General features: G+C 47.7%; 1 protein-coding gene across 1 annotated transcript in view; it reads left to right on the top strand.

Moving 5' to 3' along the window:
* LOC134568402 (inter-alpha-trypsin inhibitor heavy chain H3-like) overlaps positions 1-14180 on the top strand; it is a 196051-nt gene that overhangs the window by 109238 nt on the left and 72633 nt on the right. The gene's annotated exons all lie outside the window — the stretch shown is intronic.

Here is a 14180-nt window from a genome sequence, read left to right as displayed (position 1 = left end):
GGCGTTCTCTGCCACCATTTTTCGGGCGGTCCTAAATGACTGTGGGCGACATAGAACGTCCTCGCTGTCCTTTGTACTCACCGGGTCCCCGCCGGACGGCGGTCGCGATCCTGGTGTCTGCAGACAGGCAGACAGTCTGCAGACAGGCCCGTCGCGACAAGGCAAGCAAACCAAGCAATTGCCAGGGACGTATTAGCCGCGATGCAAACAAGGCATTTGCCTTGGGCGGCACGTTCCAGGGGGCGGCAAAAAAGGCCGCCCCAAATGCCCAGGGCAAATGTCTTGTTAGCCTTGCGGCTAACTAACAATCAGGTCAGTCTGGCGGCGCTGGCGAGGAAGCACTTTCCCCTGAGCGCTCTGCTCAGCTCCCTCGCACGCCGCAGAGTGATGCCGGGAGCCGAAATATGACGTCATATTCTGGCTCCCGGCATCACTCTGCGGCAGAGGCGTAGCGTGGGGGGTGCAGGGGGGGCCGGCCGCACCGGACGCAACATCTGGGGGGGCATGGACTGGCCCACCGGGACACCGGGAAATTTCCCGGTGGGCCGGCACACTAGGGGGCTAGTGCACGGCCGCCTAGTGTGCACCAGCCCCGGCAGCAATTGCAGGGTGACCGGCAGGAGGGGAAGCGCTCCCCTCCTGCCGGTCACAGAATGTAGCGTGGCCGAGCAGGCAGACCAGGTAGGGGAGCTTCTGATCCCCTACCCGGTGTAACAGGAAGCAGTAAGCGAGCCGAGAATGCTCCTCCCGCGAGCAGGCAGGTTGGAGCGTTGCCGTGCGTTACCATGGAAACGCTCCGTCCTGCCTGCTGTTCTCGCGGGAGGAGAGCGAAGTCAGCCTGCAGCCAGAGGAGCTGCAGGCTGAACAGCACGCGCCACCACTGGACCACCAGGGATTGAATTGAAGCTGTTCCCCCTCTCCCCTGGGCCCTGACCAAAGGTAAGGGGGGAGGGGAGTAATACAAAAGTTTTTGTTTTTTTATATAAATATATCAATGCTTTAACCCCCCTCATACACACACTACACTCCTCCCCCTCACCAACAGCACCCCCCACACACACAGAACCCCCCCCACACACAGAACCCCCCACACACACAGAACTCCCCCGCACACAGAACCCCCCCCGCACACAGAACTCCCCCCGCACACAGAACTCCCCCACAGAACTCCCCCACGCACACAACCCCTTCACGCACATAGAACCCCCCCACACATAAACAGAACCCCTCCATGCACACAGAACCCCTCCACACATAAACAGCACCCCTCCACACACACAGAACCCAATCGCACACAAAACCCCTCCACGCACACAAAACCCCTCCACACATAAACAGCACCCCTCCACACATAAACAGCACCCCTCCACACACACAGAACCCCCCCCACGCACACAGAACCCCCCACGCACACAGAACCCCCCACGCACACAGAACCCCCCACGCACACAGAACCCCCGCACGCACACAGAACCCCTTCACGCACACAGATCCCCTCCACGCACACAGAACCCCCCCACGCACACAGCATCCCTCCACGCACAAACGGCACTCTCTCCACGCACTATGCTAAAATCCACAGGTTAGGGGGCGCAAATTACTTGCCTTCCCCCGGGTGCTGACAACCCACGCTACGCCACTGCTCTGCGGCACACGAGGGAGCTGAGCAGAGCGCTCAGGGGAAAGTGCTCCCTTACCAGCACCACCCGACCGACCCCCCACTATACCCCAGGGAGAGGGAGAACCTCCCCCCCAGCATTCCCAAAGGTAAGGAGGGGGGGGTAAATTAAAAAAAAGTGAGTGTGTTAATGTGAGTGAGTGTGTGTGTGTGTGTGTGTGTGTCTGTTAGTGTGTGTGTCTGTTAGTGAGTGAGTGTGTGTTTAAAGTATGTTGGATTTAGTTATTGTGCACTTTTGTAATGCATATTTAATTTTATGGTACAGTGGTGTTTTTTGCAAATGTTCAATTGTTGAAAATGTTCACATTTTATGCACATTATATGCAACAGCAGTCTTTGCACTGTAAACATGTTTTATTTATGCACAGTGTGGGTAAATATTTATATATTTATATAAAGTGTGGGTAAATTTAAACTGTATGGCTATGCTGTGGTTCCTGTAGGCTTTGCATGCGTGCAGGGGGGGGGCGTGCAGGCAGACCCCCTCTGCACTACCCCTCCTCCCCTCCTCCCCCTGTCGCCCAGGCTCATACCACTCCAACATGGCACATTAAGGGATATCGATGGAAGGGTGCTCAGGCACAGAACTCTCCTCAAACCGTTTTACTGCATCTATGTTATTTCCAGATTTTCATCACCTACACATAATGTTTCTTTGTGCATACCTATGCCATACATAACTTAACAATGTTTTCTAGGCAAGATTGTTATTTATGACATATACAGTCAAATTGTGTCACTGCATCAGTGCTTAATTACCTTACCCATAATATGGTAAAGATGGTTAATGCTAAAAAATTTCAATAAAATTCAAATTGAAAAAAAAATGCAGTTCTTTGCATTTTTCACACACAAACAGCACTTCCACTGACAATATAATTGTTGTGATACATTTTACTACTTTGAGTATAACAGTACCCCCATGTCAGTGCCGGATTAAGAGCATCATGGGCCTGGTGCTGGGGATTTTGCTGGGCCTTTTTATGGAAATATATACATAATATATAAAATGAAAACGCAAAGCATTTGTATTAAGACAAATGAAAAATTTGAATTAGCATTAAAGTGCCATAACAGAAACGGATCGAAAAAGGTTTATTTTTTGTAAACAGTTGGAAACCGGTTAATTAAATAAAGCCATAATAAATACAACATTCAAAACAACCATTTTTTATAAATAGAATGTAAACCATATAAGCAAATTAAATATAATTGTATGATACATACATAGAAATATGCTCATTAAAGTATTACGCCAAGCGTCAGACTGACTACAGCCTGCTGTTATGGTTATGGTGCAGAGAGTAACTTAAACACAAAAACAGGGTTATTCACTCAATCCTAAACTGCGTTTTAACCTAAACGAATCAAACAGCTAGATTATAATTAAACTACACATTTGTTTTTCTTGCCTTTTTGCTTGCAAATTCTTCAATTGTAGAATCAAGATTCAGCTCATTCAGCAACCCATTTTCAATGCATAACAGAGAGAGTGTATTTAATTCTTTTTTTTTTTTTTTTTTTAAATTCTTTATTTTTCGTTCCGACAGTCAAGCATTGTTACAATAGTGCAGACATAGGCATGTAAATAACCGTACAAGTTTTTGTTTGCATGTAGAGTAATATTGTTAGTACAGGCATCATTCACATACTGTGCACTTTGTGTGCGTGGCCGCCAGAGTTTTTCTTTTGTGTTGGCAAGCAATATATAACTATTTACAGTGGTAGTGTTGTTGAGGAGTGTGCTGTGTCAGGAACTCTCAGGTTGGCTTTGATGAGTATGTTGTGCTGTTGTGGCCCAAGCGTATGCGTGGTGTATTCTGCGCTTGCCTGGTTAGGTCAGGCATTTTGCCCTTCCTGCCTGCTCTGTCCATGCCACCCTCTGAGTGTTGTCATTCCGCTATGTGCGTAATCAGGCAGAGTAAGATAGTGTTTGAGCCTTTCTCTCCTCCTTTTTGTTTACAGGTCTGGTGTGCTTGCAATATATAAAAACATACAAGAAAAGGATAGATATGTAGAGACAAGTAGAAGTAGTAAGGTATTGAAGTACGGAGATGAAGTGATCTCCTGGGGGCCGTGAACCCGGTGCCGCCCGCCTCCGTGGGCTGCGTTCCGTGTTCCGGCTTTAACCGGTTACCCATTCTGCGGTGGAGCCGCTTCCACCCGTCCGGGTTACGGTATGATGGCGACCGTTGGGTGATTCCCAGTTGCCGCCACTGAAGTGTACCGCGCAGATGCCGCCCCACGCCCCGAGTCATGATTCTATGTGTCGTATTGCTCCCATGGATCCCACACCTTGTGGAATGTGGTCAATGTGTTCCGCACTTGGGCTGTGAGTTTATCCATCAGATAATTGTCACGTAGTTTCGTCCTGACCAGAGATATCTGCGGGAGGTCCGGGCATGACCAGTGTTGTGCTATGGCCCTGCGGGCCGCTAGGTAAATCATGTTGAGGAGTTTTTGTTCGTGTCTTGGGAGGCCCACTGTGGGTCTAGACAAAAGGCACGCCCATGGGTCTAGTGTCATCCGTTTTTGTAAGATTTGGGAGCTGAGGTCTATTATGCTGTGCCAATATGTCGCAACCATTGGGCATTCCCACCATGTGCCTTTCCCCCCGCATAAGTGCCAGCAATCATCTGTAGGGCTCAATCTCATGTGTTTTTGTTTCACTGGAGTCATGTACCAGCGGAATAGTGTTTTATAAGATTGTTCTTGGAGTGTTACGCATATGGTGGTTTTGGTGCATGCTTCCCAAATATCCTGCCACTCCGTTCCCTCCAGGACCTCCCCCAGGTCGGCTTCCCACTGGTCAGCGTATCGTAGTGCGTTCTTCGTGTCTGGGGTCGTGTTGAGGTGGTTGTACATTAATGTAATTAGCTTGGATTGGGTAGTCTCTGTGTAGCATAGTCTCTCAAAAAAGGTAAGTGGTGTCAGGGCTGCCTTCTTTACGTCAGGTCTCTGTGCAAAGTCTCGGATTTGCAGGTACCTGAAATAGTCTCTAGTGTGTAGTGTGGATTTGGTGTTCAGGTGTGCGTATGTGACTATTTCTTGATTTATGAATAGGTGGACGTATCTTTGGAGCCCTGTGGCCTCTATCCCCTTGTAGTCCCGGGCACTCATTCCCGGTGGGAACGCCCTATTCCGAAAGACCGGTGTCATGGGGGACAGGGGGGGGCTTAATGAGTATTTCGTTTTAGTTTGGTCCCATATCCTTATGGAATTTAGTATGGCCGGATTTGTGGTTCTCAACATGGCCCTTTGTGTTTTCGGTGCCCATATGAAGAATTGTGGGAGGTCCTGTCCCGTCATGAGAGACTCCATGTCGACCCAGCGTCTTGTATCAGGGGGTGTGTGCCATTGTATAATCTGAGCTAGCTGTGCCGCTAAGTAATAGTTATATACATTAGGTAGTCCCAGTCCCCCCCTGGGCTTTGGTCTGTACATGAGGGCGCGTGCCATTCTCGGGCGTTTGTTGTGCCAAACGAATGAGTCGATTGCACGCTGTATGCCCGTCAGGTCCCCCCGGGAAATTTGCACCGGGAGTGCCTGAAAGAGGAACAGGAGCCTCTGCATCACATTCATTTTTATTGTGTTGACGCGTCCCAGCCAGGATATGGGCCTATGTGTCCACTGCTCCATTTCCGTAATCAGGGTCCGGAGCAGTGGTTTGTAATTGCGGGCATAGAGCGACGATGTGTTCGCTGTTAGGCGGACCCCCAGATACAGGAATTCCTCTGTGTTTATTTTGAAGTGATATTGGTTGTGTATGTGCGCTATGTCTTGGGGCTGTATATGGAAGGGCATTGCTACTGACTTAGAGTAGTTGATTTATAGCCTGCGATGTTCCCAAATTTTTCTAGTAATTGTGTCAGGTGGTGCAGGGGGTCCAGTGGGTCCAGTGGGTCTCGGAGTGTTAGCATGACATCGTTGGCGTATGCCGATATGGTGAATGGTGCACCGCCTATCTCTATTCCCTGAATGTGTGGGTGTTGCCTGATAGCCTGTAAGAGTGGCTCTAGGGTTAGGGCGAAGAGCAGAGGGGACAATGGACATCCCTGTCTGGTGCCATTGCTTAGGGTGAACGGCTTTTAGTGCGCCCCTGTTATAAGTGTTTGTGCCCTTAGGTCGGTATAGAGTGCTTGTATGGCTGTCACAAATGCTTCCGGGAACCCCTGGAATCGGAGTAGCTCAAAGAGGTAAGGCCACAGCACCCTGTCAAACGCCTTCTCCGCATCTAAAGAGAGTGCTAGAGAAGGCGCTTTGGACTCCGCCATGTACCACAGGATGTCCACCCCCCGTCTGGTATTCTCGTATAGTTGGCGTCCGGGCATGAAGCCCACCTGGTCCGGGTGGATCAGGCGCGGGAGTAGGGAGGTGAGTCTGGATGCTAGTATTTTAGCAAAAATCTTGAGGTCTGTATTGATGAGTGATATTGGCCTGTAGCTAGAGGCTAGTGTGTCATCCTTATCTGGTTTTGGCAGTAGTACTACATTTGCTGTCGCCATGTCCCTGTCGGGCCTTGCATAAAGTGATTACCATGGGCTGTAAGGGGAGGGGCCAGTATCTCCTTGAATTGTTTGTAGTAATTAACATCGTATCCGTCTGGGCCTGGGGCCTTGTTTCCCTTAAGAGATGCTATGGCTGATTCTACCTCGATTTGGGTGATCGGTTCGCTTAGGAAACCTGCTTCTGCCTCGCTCACTTTGTGTATTGTAAGTTCTGAAAGAAATTGCTGTATGTCCGCTACATAGGCGGCGCTATTGGCTTGAAGGCTGGGGGAGTGATTGTAGAGGCCGGAGAAGTAGGAGGTGAATACCTCATTAATAGCTTTGGTGGTCTCCACTAGCGTGTTGGCGACCGTGCGTATTTTCGTGATGGTTTTGCCCTGTGGTCTTGGGCAGAGCACCCTGGCTAAAAGTGTGTCTGTTTTATTCGCTTTCTCGTAGAAGAGTCTTTTGGACCATTGTATGGAGCGTGATACCGCCTCCAGGGATATGTCCCTTATAGAGTGCCTGAGGGCGTTTAGTTCTCTAAGTTTGGATTCAGTCGGGTTGGTTTTGTGTTGCTGCTCTGCCTTACGTAGGGCTGACTGTAGTTCGATTAGCCTTTTTGTTTTAGCACGCTTTTTGTGTGTTGCAATTTTTATAAAGTGCCCTCGCAGGACTGCCTTGTGTGCTGCCCAAACCGTGGTGAGGTTGGTGTTGGGTGTTGTGTTTAGCTCAAAATATTCTGTGATAGCCTTTCGGGTTGTTTCTAGTGTTTCGTCGTCTCTGAGAAGACTAGTATTTAGTTTCCACGACCAGTTGGACTGGTATCGTAGGTTGCTTAGGGTGAGCGTTACGTCAGCGTGATCTGACCATGTGATGCTACTGATGTCTGTGTGTAGGGCCTTATCCATCCCCGCCCCGTTAAGGAAGATGTTATCTATTCTAGAATATGTGTTGTGCGGTGCGGAGTAAAACGTGTAGTCAGATGTGGTCGGGTGCTGTAGTCGCCAGACATCCAGCAAGCCTGTGTGTGCCAGAAATGTGTATAGCATCTTGTCTTGTCCCCCTCTGCCCTGAGATCTCACAGTGCCATGTTTGGAGCTTCTGTCTGATGCTGGGCTTGGCACGGCGTTTAAGGCGCCCCCCACCAGTAAGACCCCCCCCTGGCCCCAGCCACCAGCACCTCTAGGCCCTCCCAGAATTGCTGGCCTGGCTCGTTAGGTGCGTAGACATTGATTATATGTATTTTGGTGGTATAGAGGGTGCCTCCTATATATATAAATCTCCCCTCCGGGTCAGTTTGGGTGATAGTTATTTGTAGCGGGCAGTTTTTATGGATGAGGATCGCCACCCCCGTTCGCTTACGTAGGGAGCGTGCCTCATGTACTGTCGAGTAGGTCCTGTCAGTCAGTCGACCTGGGGAGGTGCGTCTCCTGTATCAGTGCTATATCTATTTTCTTGGTCTTTAAGTCCCTCGCTAGTAATCTACGTTTGTGTGGGGAATTTAGGCCTTTGACGTTAAACGATAGTACCTTAAGAGCCATGGGGAGGTGTTGGTGGTGTTGCTGGTGTTACCGGTGCTCTGGGTATCCGGGGATTGTTGTGCGCACAGTGTGTGGGGTCTGGTACGGGGTTTACCCTCGGTGACGCGGGCGGCATCCAGGCGCCGTGACGGAGTTGGAGATCAGTACTTGTCATTAAAGAGAGTAAGAAATAGAGAACATGAGTAACAAGTAACAAGTTCAATGTACATACAAATAAACATGTAAAATAAACATAAGGTAATAATCTGGTCTTAACCTGTGCCAGATTACTGTGGGGGTGCTCACCCCTCCCGAGTGATGTGAGAAAGTGCACCTCTCGGGGTTGGTGATCTCCCAGCGCCCTTCCACTGTGATGTAATACACAACCAGCTGCTGCAGAACTTACAGTCTGGTTTGTCCCAGTTAAAGAGAGGTGGTCTTGCCTTTGCCCCTCCCTGGGTAACTTAGTGTTTGCTCCCTTCCCTCCCGCTGTTAACTATTTGTGCCCTCCCTATCTTCTGCGTGGGGGCCTTCCCCTCCATTTAGGTTTAGTGGCTACGTGCCGACCCCCTCCTACTAACCCCACTCCCTCCTCCCCTCTCCCACCATTCTGTCACATGTGCTAACCCTTGTTCATGCCCTTTGATGGGCGCATTATCTGTGTTATGCTTTTTTTATTTTTTTATTTTTTTTGTATCCCCCAGGGTTTGTTTTGTTACTTGATGGGACCATCTTCTTGTCCCCAGTACTAAGGCGGCATATCATGTCGTCTTACCCCCCTCCCCTCCTCACTAGGGCAGTTTGCGAACCCCCCAAAGAATAAATTGCCTGGTGCAGTGCCCCCCTCAAAACGACTTAGCTGTCCCGTGCCGCCGGAGTCACTGTGGGTGCCCCTTTGGGGCTGAGCAGGTCGGCGTGGTGCCTTAGTCCTCCTGGGCAGCCGTTGCTGCGACTGTGTACCAGTCTCTTGGGAGAGGTGTTAGGATTCGTCGAGCGGGTCCTGGTAAGGCGAAATCCCTCGGGGGTGTGATAGCCAGGTCATGGAGGAATTTTCGTGGGTCCCCTCCAGGTGAGTATGTGAGTGTTTTTCCCACTTTGAAAGCCACAATTTTAAACGGGTGGCCCCATGTAAAGCGGATTTCGTGTTGTTGCAGAAGATCCGTCAGCGGTCTCCATTCCCTCCGTCTTTGGAGTGTGCTTGGTGCTAGATCTTGATAGAGAGAGATGGGCTTGCCTTTGTGTGTTAACTCGTGATTTAGTATAGGTATAGTGATGAAAGCAGATTATGATATCTCTTGGGGTGTCTGTGTCCGCCCGCCGGGCGCGCAGAGCCCTGTGCGCCCGATCCATTTCCCACTGGGCTTTTGGGATGTCTGGGAGTAGGCCGCTAAAGTATGCCTCCATTAGTGTAGAGGGCCTTCATTAGGTGTTTCAGGCCACCCTCTGATGCGGAGGTTATTTCGCCTGGTGCGGTTAGACAGGTCTTCTACCTGCATTTCCAGGTCAATAAGGTGGTGGTCTAGGGAGGTGGAATGCTGTACCACTTCATTATGGCCCTGTACCAGTACCTCCATTCTCTGCTCCAGCTCTGAAGTGCGGACGCCCAGGGCCTGGATTTCGGCTTTTATGTCCTGTGTGCTGCGTGTGATCTCACCCGCCAGGTATGCCTTTACTTCTGCCAGTTTCTGCAGGATTTGTGCTGTGCTGCCGCCCCCTGGATCCATCTGGCCCCCCTCCGGTGTTGTGGATGGGGATTGGGAACCCCGCACGCCCGTCCGGCGGACATCTTGTGCGGCCTGTGCAGGTCGCGAGGCCGCAAACATGTCGGCCACTGTGGGGGAGATATTCAGCGGTTCCCCGCGTTTCTTCCGGTGTGAGGCGGCTCCGGTACCCGTGTGGGACATGTACAGGGTAGGTGCTGGCTCCGATGCTGATTGCTGGTGCTGGATTGAGCGTGGATGCGCGGGAGCTCGCTCTTTAGGCTGCCATTTTAGTCGGCTGCCAGGCCACGCCCCAGAGAGAGTGTATTTAAACGCTCCTGACCCATTGAAGATCTCACACGTTTTAATGTTGAAAATGAACGCTCACCACTGCAGTTGCTGACCATTAAACACAAATACATGTGGAGGGTCACATATGTGTAGGAAATGCACCGACTAGGGATTGTGTGACCAGAAACGTGTACATTTGTAGTTCTTGACTTTCATTAATGGATTTTTTTTGCAGGGGAAAACTGGTATATTTTGAAAAGAGAGGCAAACTGTACAATTTCATCTGCAAACAAGGGGTTGAGATCTTACGGATATTGTGTCACTATGTTCTGGCTTTGGAGCATAGACCATCTGTTGCTAGAGTGCACATTTCTAACAGCAAGCCAAATCTTTCCTGAATGACGCTGTATGCTGCTTGTCTGTGCCTCAGTGATTCTGTCAGTTGGTCAATAATAAGATAAAAGGTGTTCACTTTAAAAACTTTTCAGATGGTGTCATATCAGCATCATCATCTTCTGCATCACCATAGTCCCACTTCTTATTTCTTTTAATTTTCCTTCCACGTTGTAGCTGATACTCCTCGCAGCAGGTAATATCTTTGCCCTGCTGTTCAAATTCAGGGAATCTAGAACGCAGAGACTGAATAAAATCGTTCAGAGAGTTCAGCATGCCTGTTGCTGTATGTAAATCTAATTTTGCATCTTGGAGACTGACTGGTTCTGTGAAACCTGTGTAAAATAACAGACCATATTTCTATCATTATTCCCGTTTCCAGCTGATCCATAACACTGCTTAGGTCTTTGCTTGTAAACAGACCTCTCCCTTTGTGTTCTCATTATTCAACATATTTGCAGGGACTTCTTTGACTGTAGTGTTACCGGAGGAATAACAGGAACAAACCGCAGAAGTCACACATAGAGATATGGACACAAGTCTTCAGGAAGTAACAGGTCTTTTATTTACACACCGATCGGGTCTCACACTGAACTTGTGTTCAAAAGGTATGAGCCCAGAGCATAGTTTGCACAGGCTATTTATTAACAATAACTCCTCCCATTCATAGCTCCACTCACACATACCCTTAGACCAATCAGTGAACAGGATATTCAGGATCACCTAATATGGGCAGACCGTATGACTCCTTTTAAGGACAAAGGAATGTGACTACAGTTGATGCACATGCTCAGTACCTTGATGGCAGTATCTTAGCTACATGTAACTAACTAACAGATACAACCACTACCTGTACTTGTATATGCCACATGGATATTTCAGGCCTACTAAATTTTGAACCATGTTGAAATCCCATCACAGTAGTATACCCTTTTTATAAGGCATTCACAGCATCATGATGAGCAGACCAACGCGTATCAGCTAACCTTTTTAATGTTGGTATACCACACGTTTTGAAACGGTTTGTTAGCAGATTCCACCGATGAGTTGATGAAGAAAAAAAACAATATAACTGCTGAACAAAATTAAAGAATGAAACTGCAACTGGACAGCTGTTTACTGCATTTTGTCCTACAAGGTTTAGTGAATGTGCACAACAAGGAATGTATTCAGCCAGTGGATTTTTTTTCCCGAATTAAGGCCTGCATACCGTTATATTTGCCACTCATATTAGATGCATTATCATATGACTGGCCCCTGCAGTCTTTGATGGAAATACCATTTTCTTCCAGAAATTGAAGAACCGTGTTTGCTAGTTTGATACCAGTATGTCCAGATATTGGGATAAATTTAGTAAAATGCTCCACTGGACCACTGGCAAGTGCATATATCGAAATATAATGGTCAGTTGATCAGAATGTGCAATATCAGGGGTGGAATCAACAGAAATTTAATAATATTTGGCTTGTTTCATTTCATTTACAATCTGCTGTAGCACTTGCTGACCAATTAATTCAATGAACTCATCACATATTGTTGATGACAGGTACGATATGTGACCTCTTCCCTTGTTGCCATGCTTTTGAATATGTTCAGCAAGGAATGGATCATATTCCGCTAAAAGCTCAAGACAGCCCTAATAATTCCCGCTGTGTACTGAGCCAATAACTTCATTACTTACTTGAAAAGAAAGACCTCGTGATGAAAGGAGCTTTATAACGCTCAGGATACAGCAAAATATTTTGTGCCAATATTTTTTCTGATTCTTAAACTGGTTAACAAGATCTCTGTCCATGCTTTGATCACATTGTTTTCCTCCTGATAAAGGCTTCAATTGCTTTTCCATGAGAAGCACTATTTTCATGCCTGCTTAAATCTCTTGTGGCATGTCGCCAATCTGAATAACCAGTTGAAGTCAAATGTGTTGTTTCGTCTTTCGAAAATAGTTTGCAAAGAGCACAAAAAACCTTGCCAGTTTTCGGAGAATAACACAGCGAGTCACGCTTAACTTTTTCTCCATGCAACTGTTCAACATGGAAAAACTAAGATTTTGTACAGTGCCTTGTAAGTGTTTCACCTGGGCATATATCTTTTCTGAGGCACTAAAATCACTGCCCATATGTTGACAGTTGGTAACCCCATTTTCAACTAAATATTCTCTCAAGGCATCACAAATATTCCAATCTCCAATGTCATTTGAATATATTTCTTCTTGCTGCTCTGTTATATTTTCAAAGTCCAACTCAGTGGATCCACTTGTTGCACTACATGTACTGACAGGAATTGTACTGGTTGAACTTGTAGGGAAGGGGGGCATGGCTCAGTAAGACGGACATCATAAAATCCTTCAAACTCCTCCCAATACACCCTTCTTTGTGGCATCTACACGGCATTAAGTGGCAAGGTTCTTCTTATTTTTTCACTCGTCTCACTTTTGTTGCAAAAAGCAGCCCCAGGATTTTTGATTCTTATAGCTCTCTACTGAATCCTGTAATCGTACAGAACTACAGTCTCTACTAGGCTTCCTCAACTTTGCCATGAAAATTCTCCCACAGGTAAGGGCATTCACATCTAGACTACTCAGTCTGTTCCCCTGCTTTCAGACAGATATTTCCCGCATTACACTACATGGGCCTGCTACAGCGGATTTGCGCTTGTGGCAGGTATTTCTCAGAAGATGGAATGGGAAAAGTATGTTTATCCATTTACTTACCTCTGACTCCCTCACTATTTTCACAGATGCAGCAGCCACCTCAGGCTTTGCAGCTTTTTTTTGGCGATAACTGGCTTTGGGGGGGGGGGAGGGGGGGCTTGGCCTATAGAAGTGTACAAGGTACCAGTTTTTTTCACCACTTCTGCCCTGTTTGAGCTATATCCTATTATAGCTGCTGCAGTAGAAAGGGGAACAGCTTGGTCAGGTCAGGCGGTGAGATGTTTTTCAGAAAATTTAGCAACCTGCCATATAATTACCAAAGGTTGTTCTAAATCTCTGATTATCATGAGCTTTATGACGAAATTGACTTGGCTGGCGGCCAACTATGATTTCTTCCTGGTATGTGTGCATATTCCTGGTATTCAGAACTTAGCAGCTGATCGTTTATCTTGCTCTCAATTTCAGGAATTCCACAATGCATTACCAACGGCAGCCCTGGTGGCTACCCCGGCTCCATCATGGCAGAATATGACATTGGATTCGGAGATCTGTTAACGCATGGCAGACTCCTTTCACAACTAGCTTTGTCTGACAATACTAGAAAGTCATACAACAGGGTATTCCATATTTATAATACATTCTTGTTGGACTTTCAGGTTGTAAATAAACATTCAATGGAAACTATTGTAGCTTTCACTTCTTTTTGCCACCTTAAATTAAAATTATCATACAACACCATCAAATTATATCTGACAGGGATACACCACCACATACTTACACTTTGGCCAAACATCCACAGTTTCCTATCTTCTTACCAAATCAAAACCATACTTAAAAGCATTAAAAAATCAAAACCTATGCCAACATCTTCTAGATCACCTATTCATAGCCAACTCTTCAAATCATTATCAGATCTCATGGATACTACCCCTTTCGAATCACACACCAATCATGTCATTAAAACCGCTATCTACTGCTAGGGGCGGGGCCTGACTGCCATGGTGGAGAGACGTGTCTTGTTTGAGCTCCTCTCCGAGCGTGACAATACAAGCAGTATTAAAGCTAAGAAATAATCTTTCCAAGCGACTAATATACCTCTGGACCAAGCTGCACCACCCTGTGGGGTTCCGAGACTCAACAATCTCCTTGGCGGCAAACCCTGAAACATGTGGCCTAGAGGGAACCGGACGGGAGAGGCGGCCGATCTCCCAGGCCGGTGCTACTCGACGGCCATCACTGCTGTATTGGTGCCCCGTTACCCCCCCCCCCCTGAACTGGCGGGGGTGATCCCGGTCCACATCTGGGAGGCTTCTCAGGGGGTGAAACTGCTGTACCCGCAGAGAATGAATGCGACACATCAGATATGGCGGACGCCACGTGGCTCCCTGACTCCGTCGAAAAAACGGACTGACCTGCTGTCCAGACTCAATGAAATCTTTGATAACTTCTGGCAGA

This window comes from Pelobates fuscus, chromosome 7 (assembly GCF_036172605.1).
Source record: "Pelobates fuscus isolate aPelFus1 chromosome 7, aPelFus1.pri, whole genome shotgun sequence".
NCBI classification, from domain to species: Eukaryota; Metazoa; Chordata; class Amphibia; order Anura; family Pelobatidae; genus Pelobates; species Pelobates fuscus.
The sequence above is the reverse complement of the archived record's forward strand: the minus strand, read 5'-3'. Positions and strand labels throughout refer to the sequence as shown.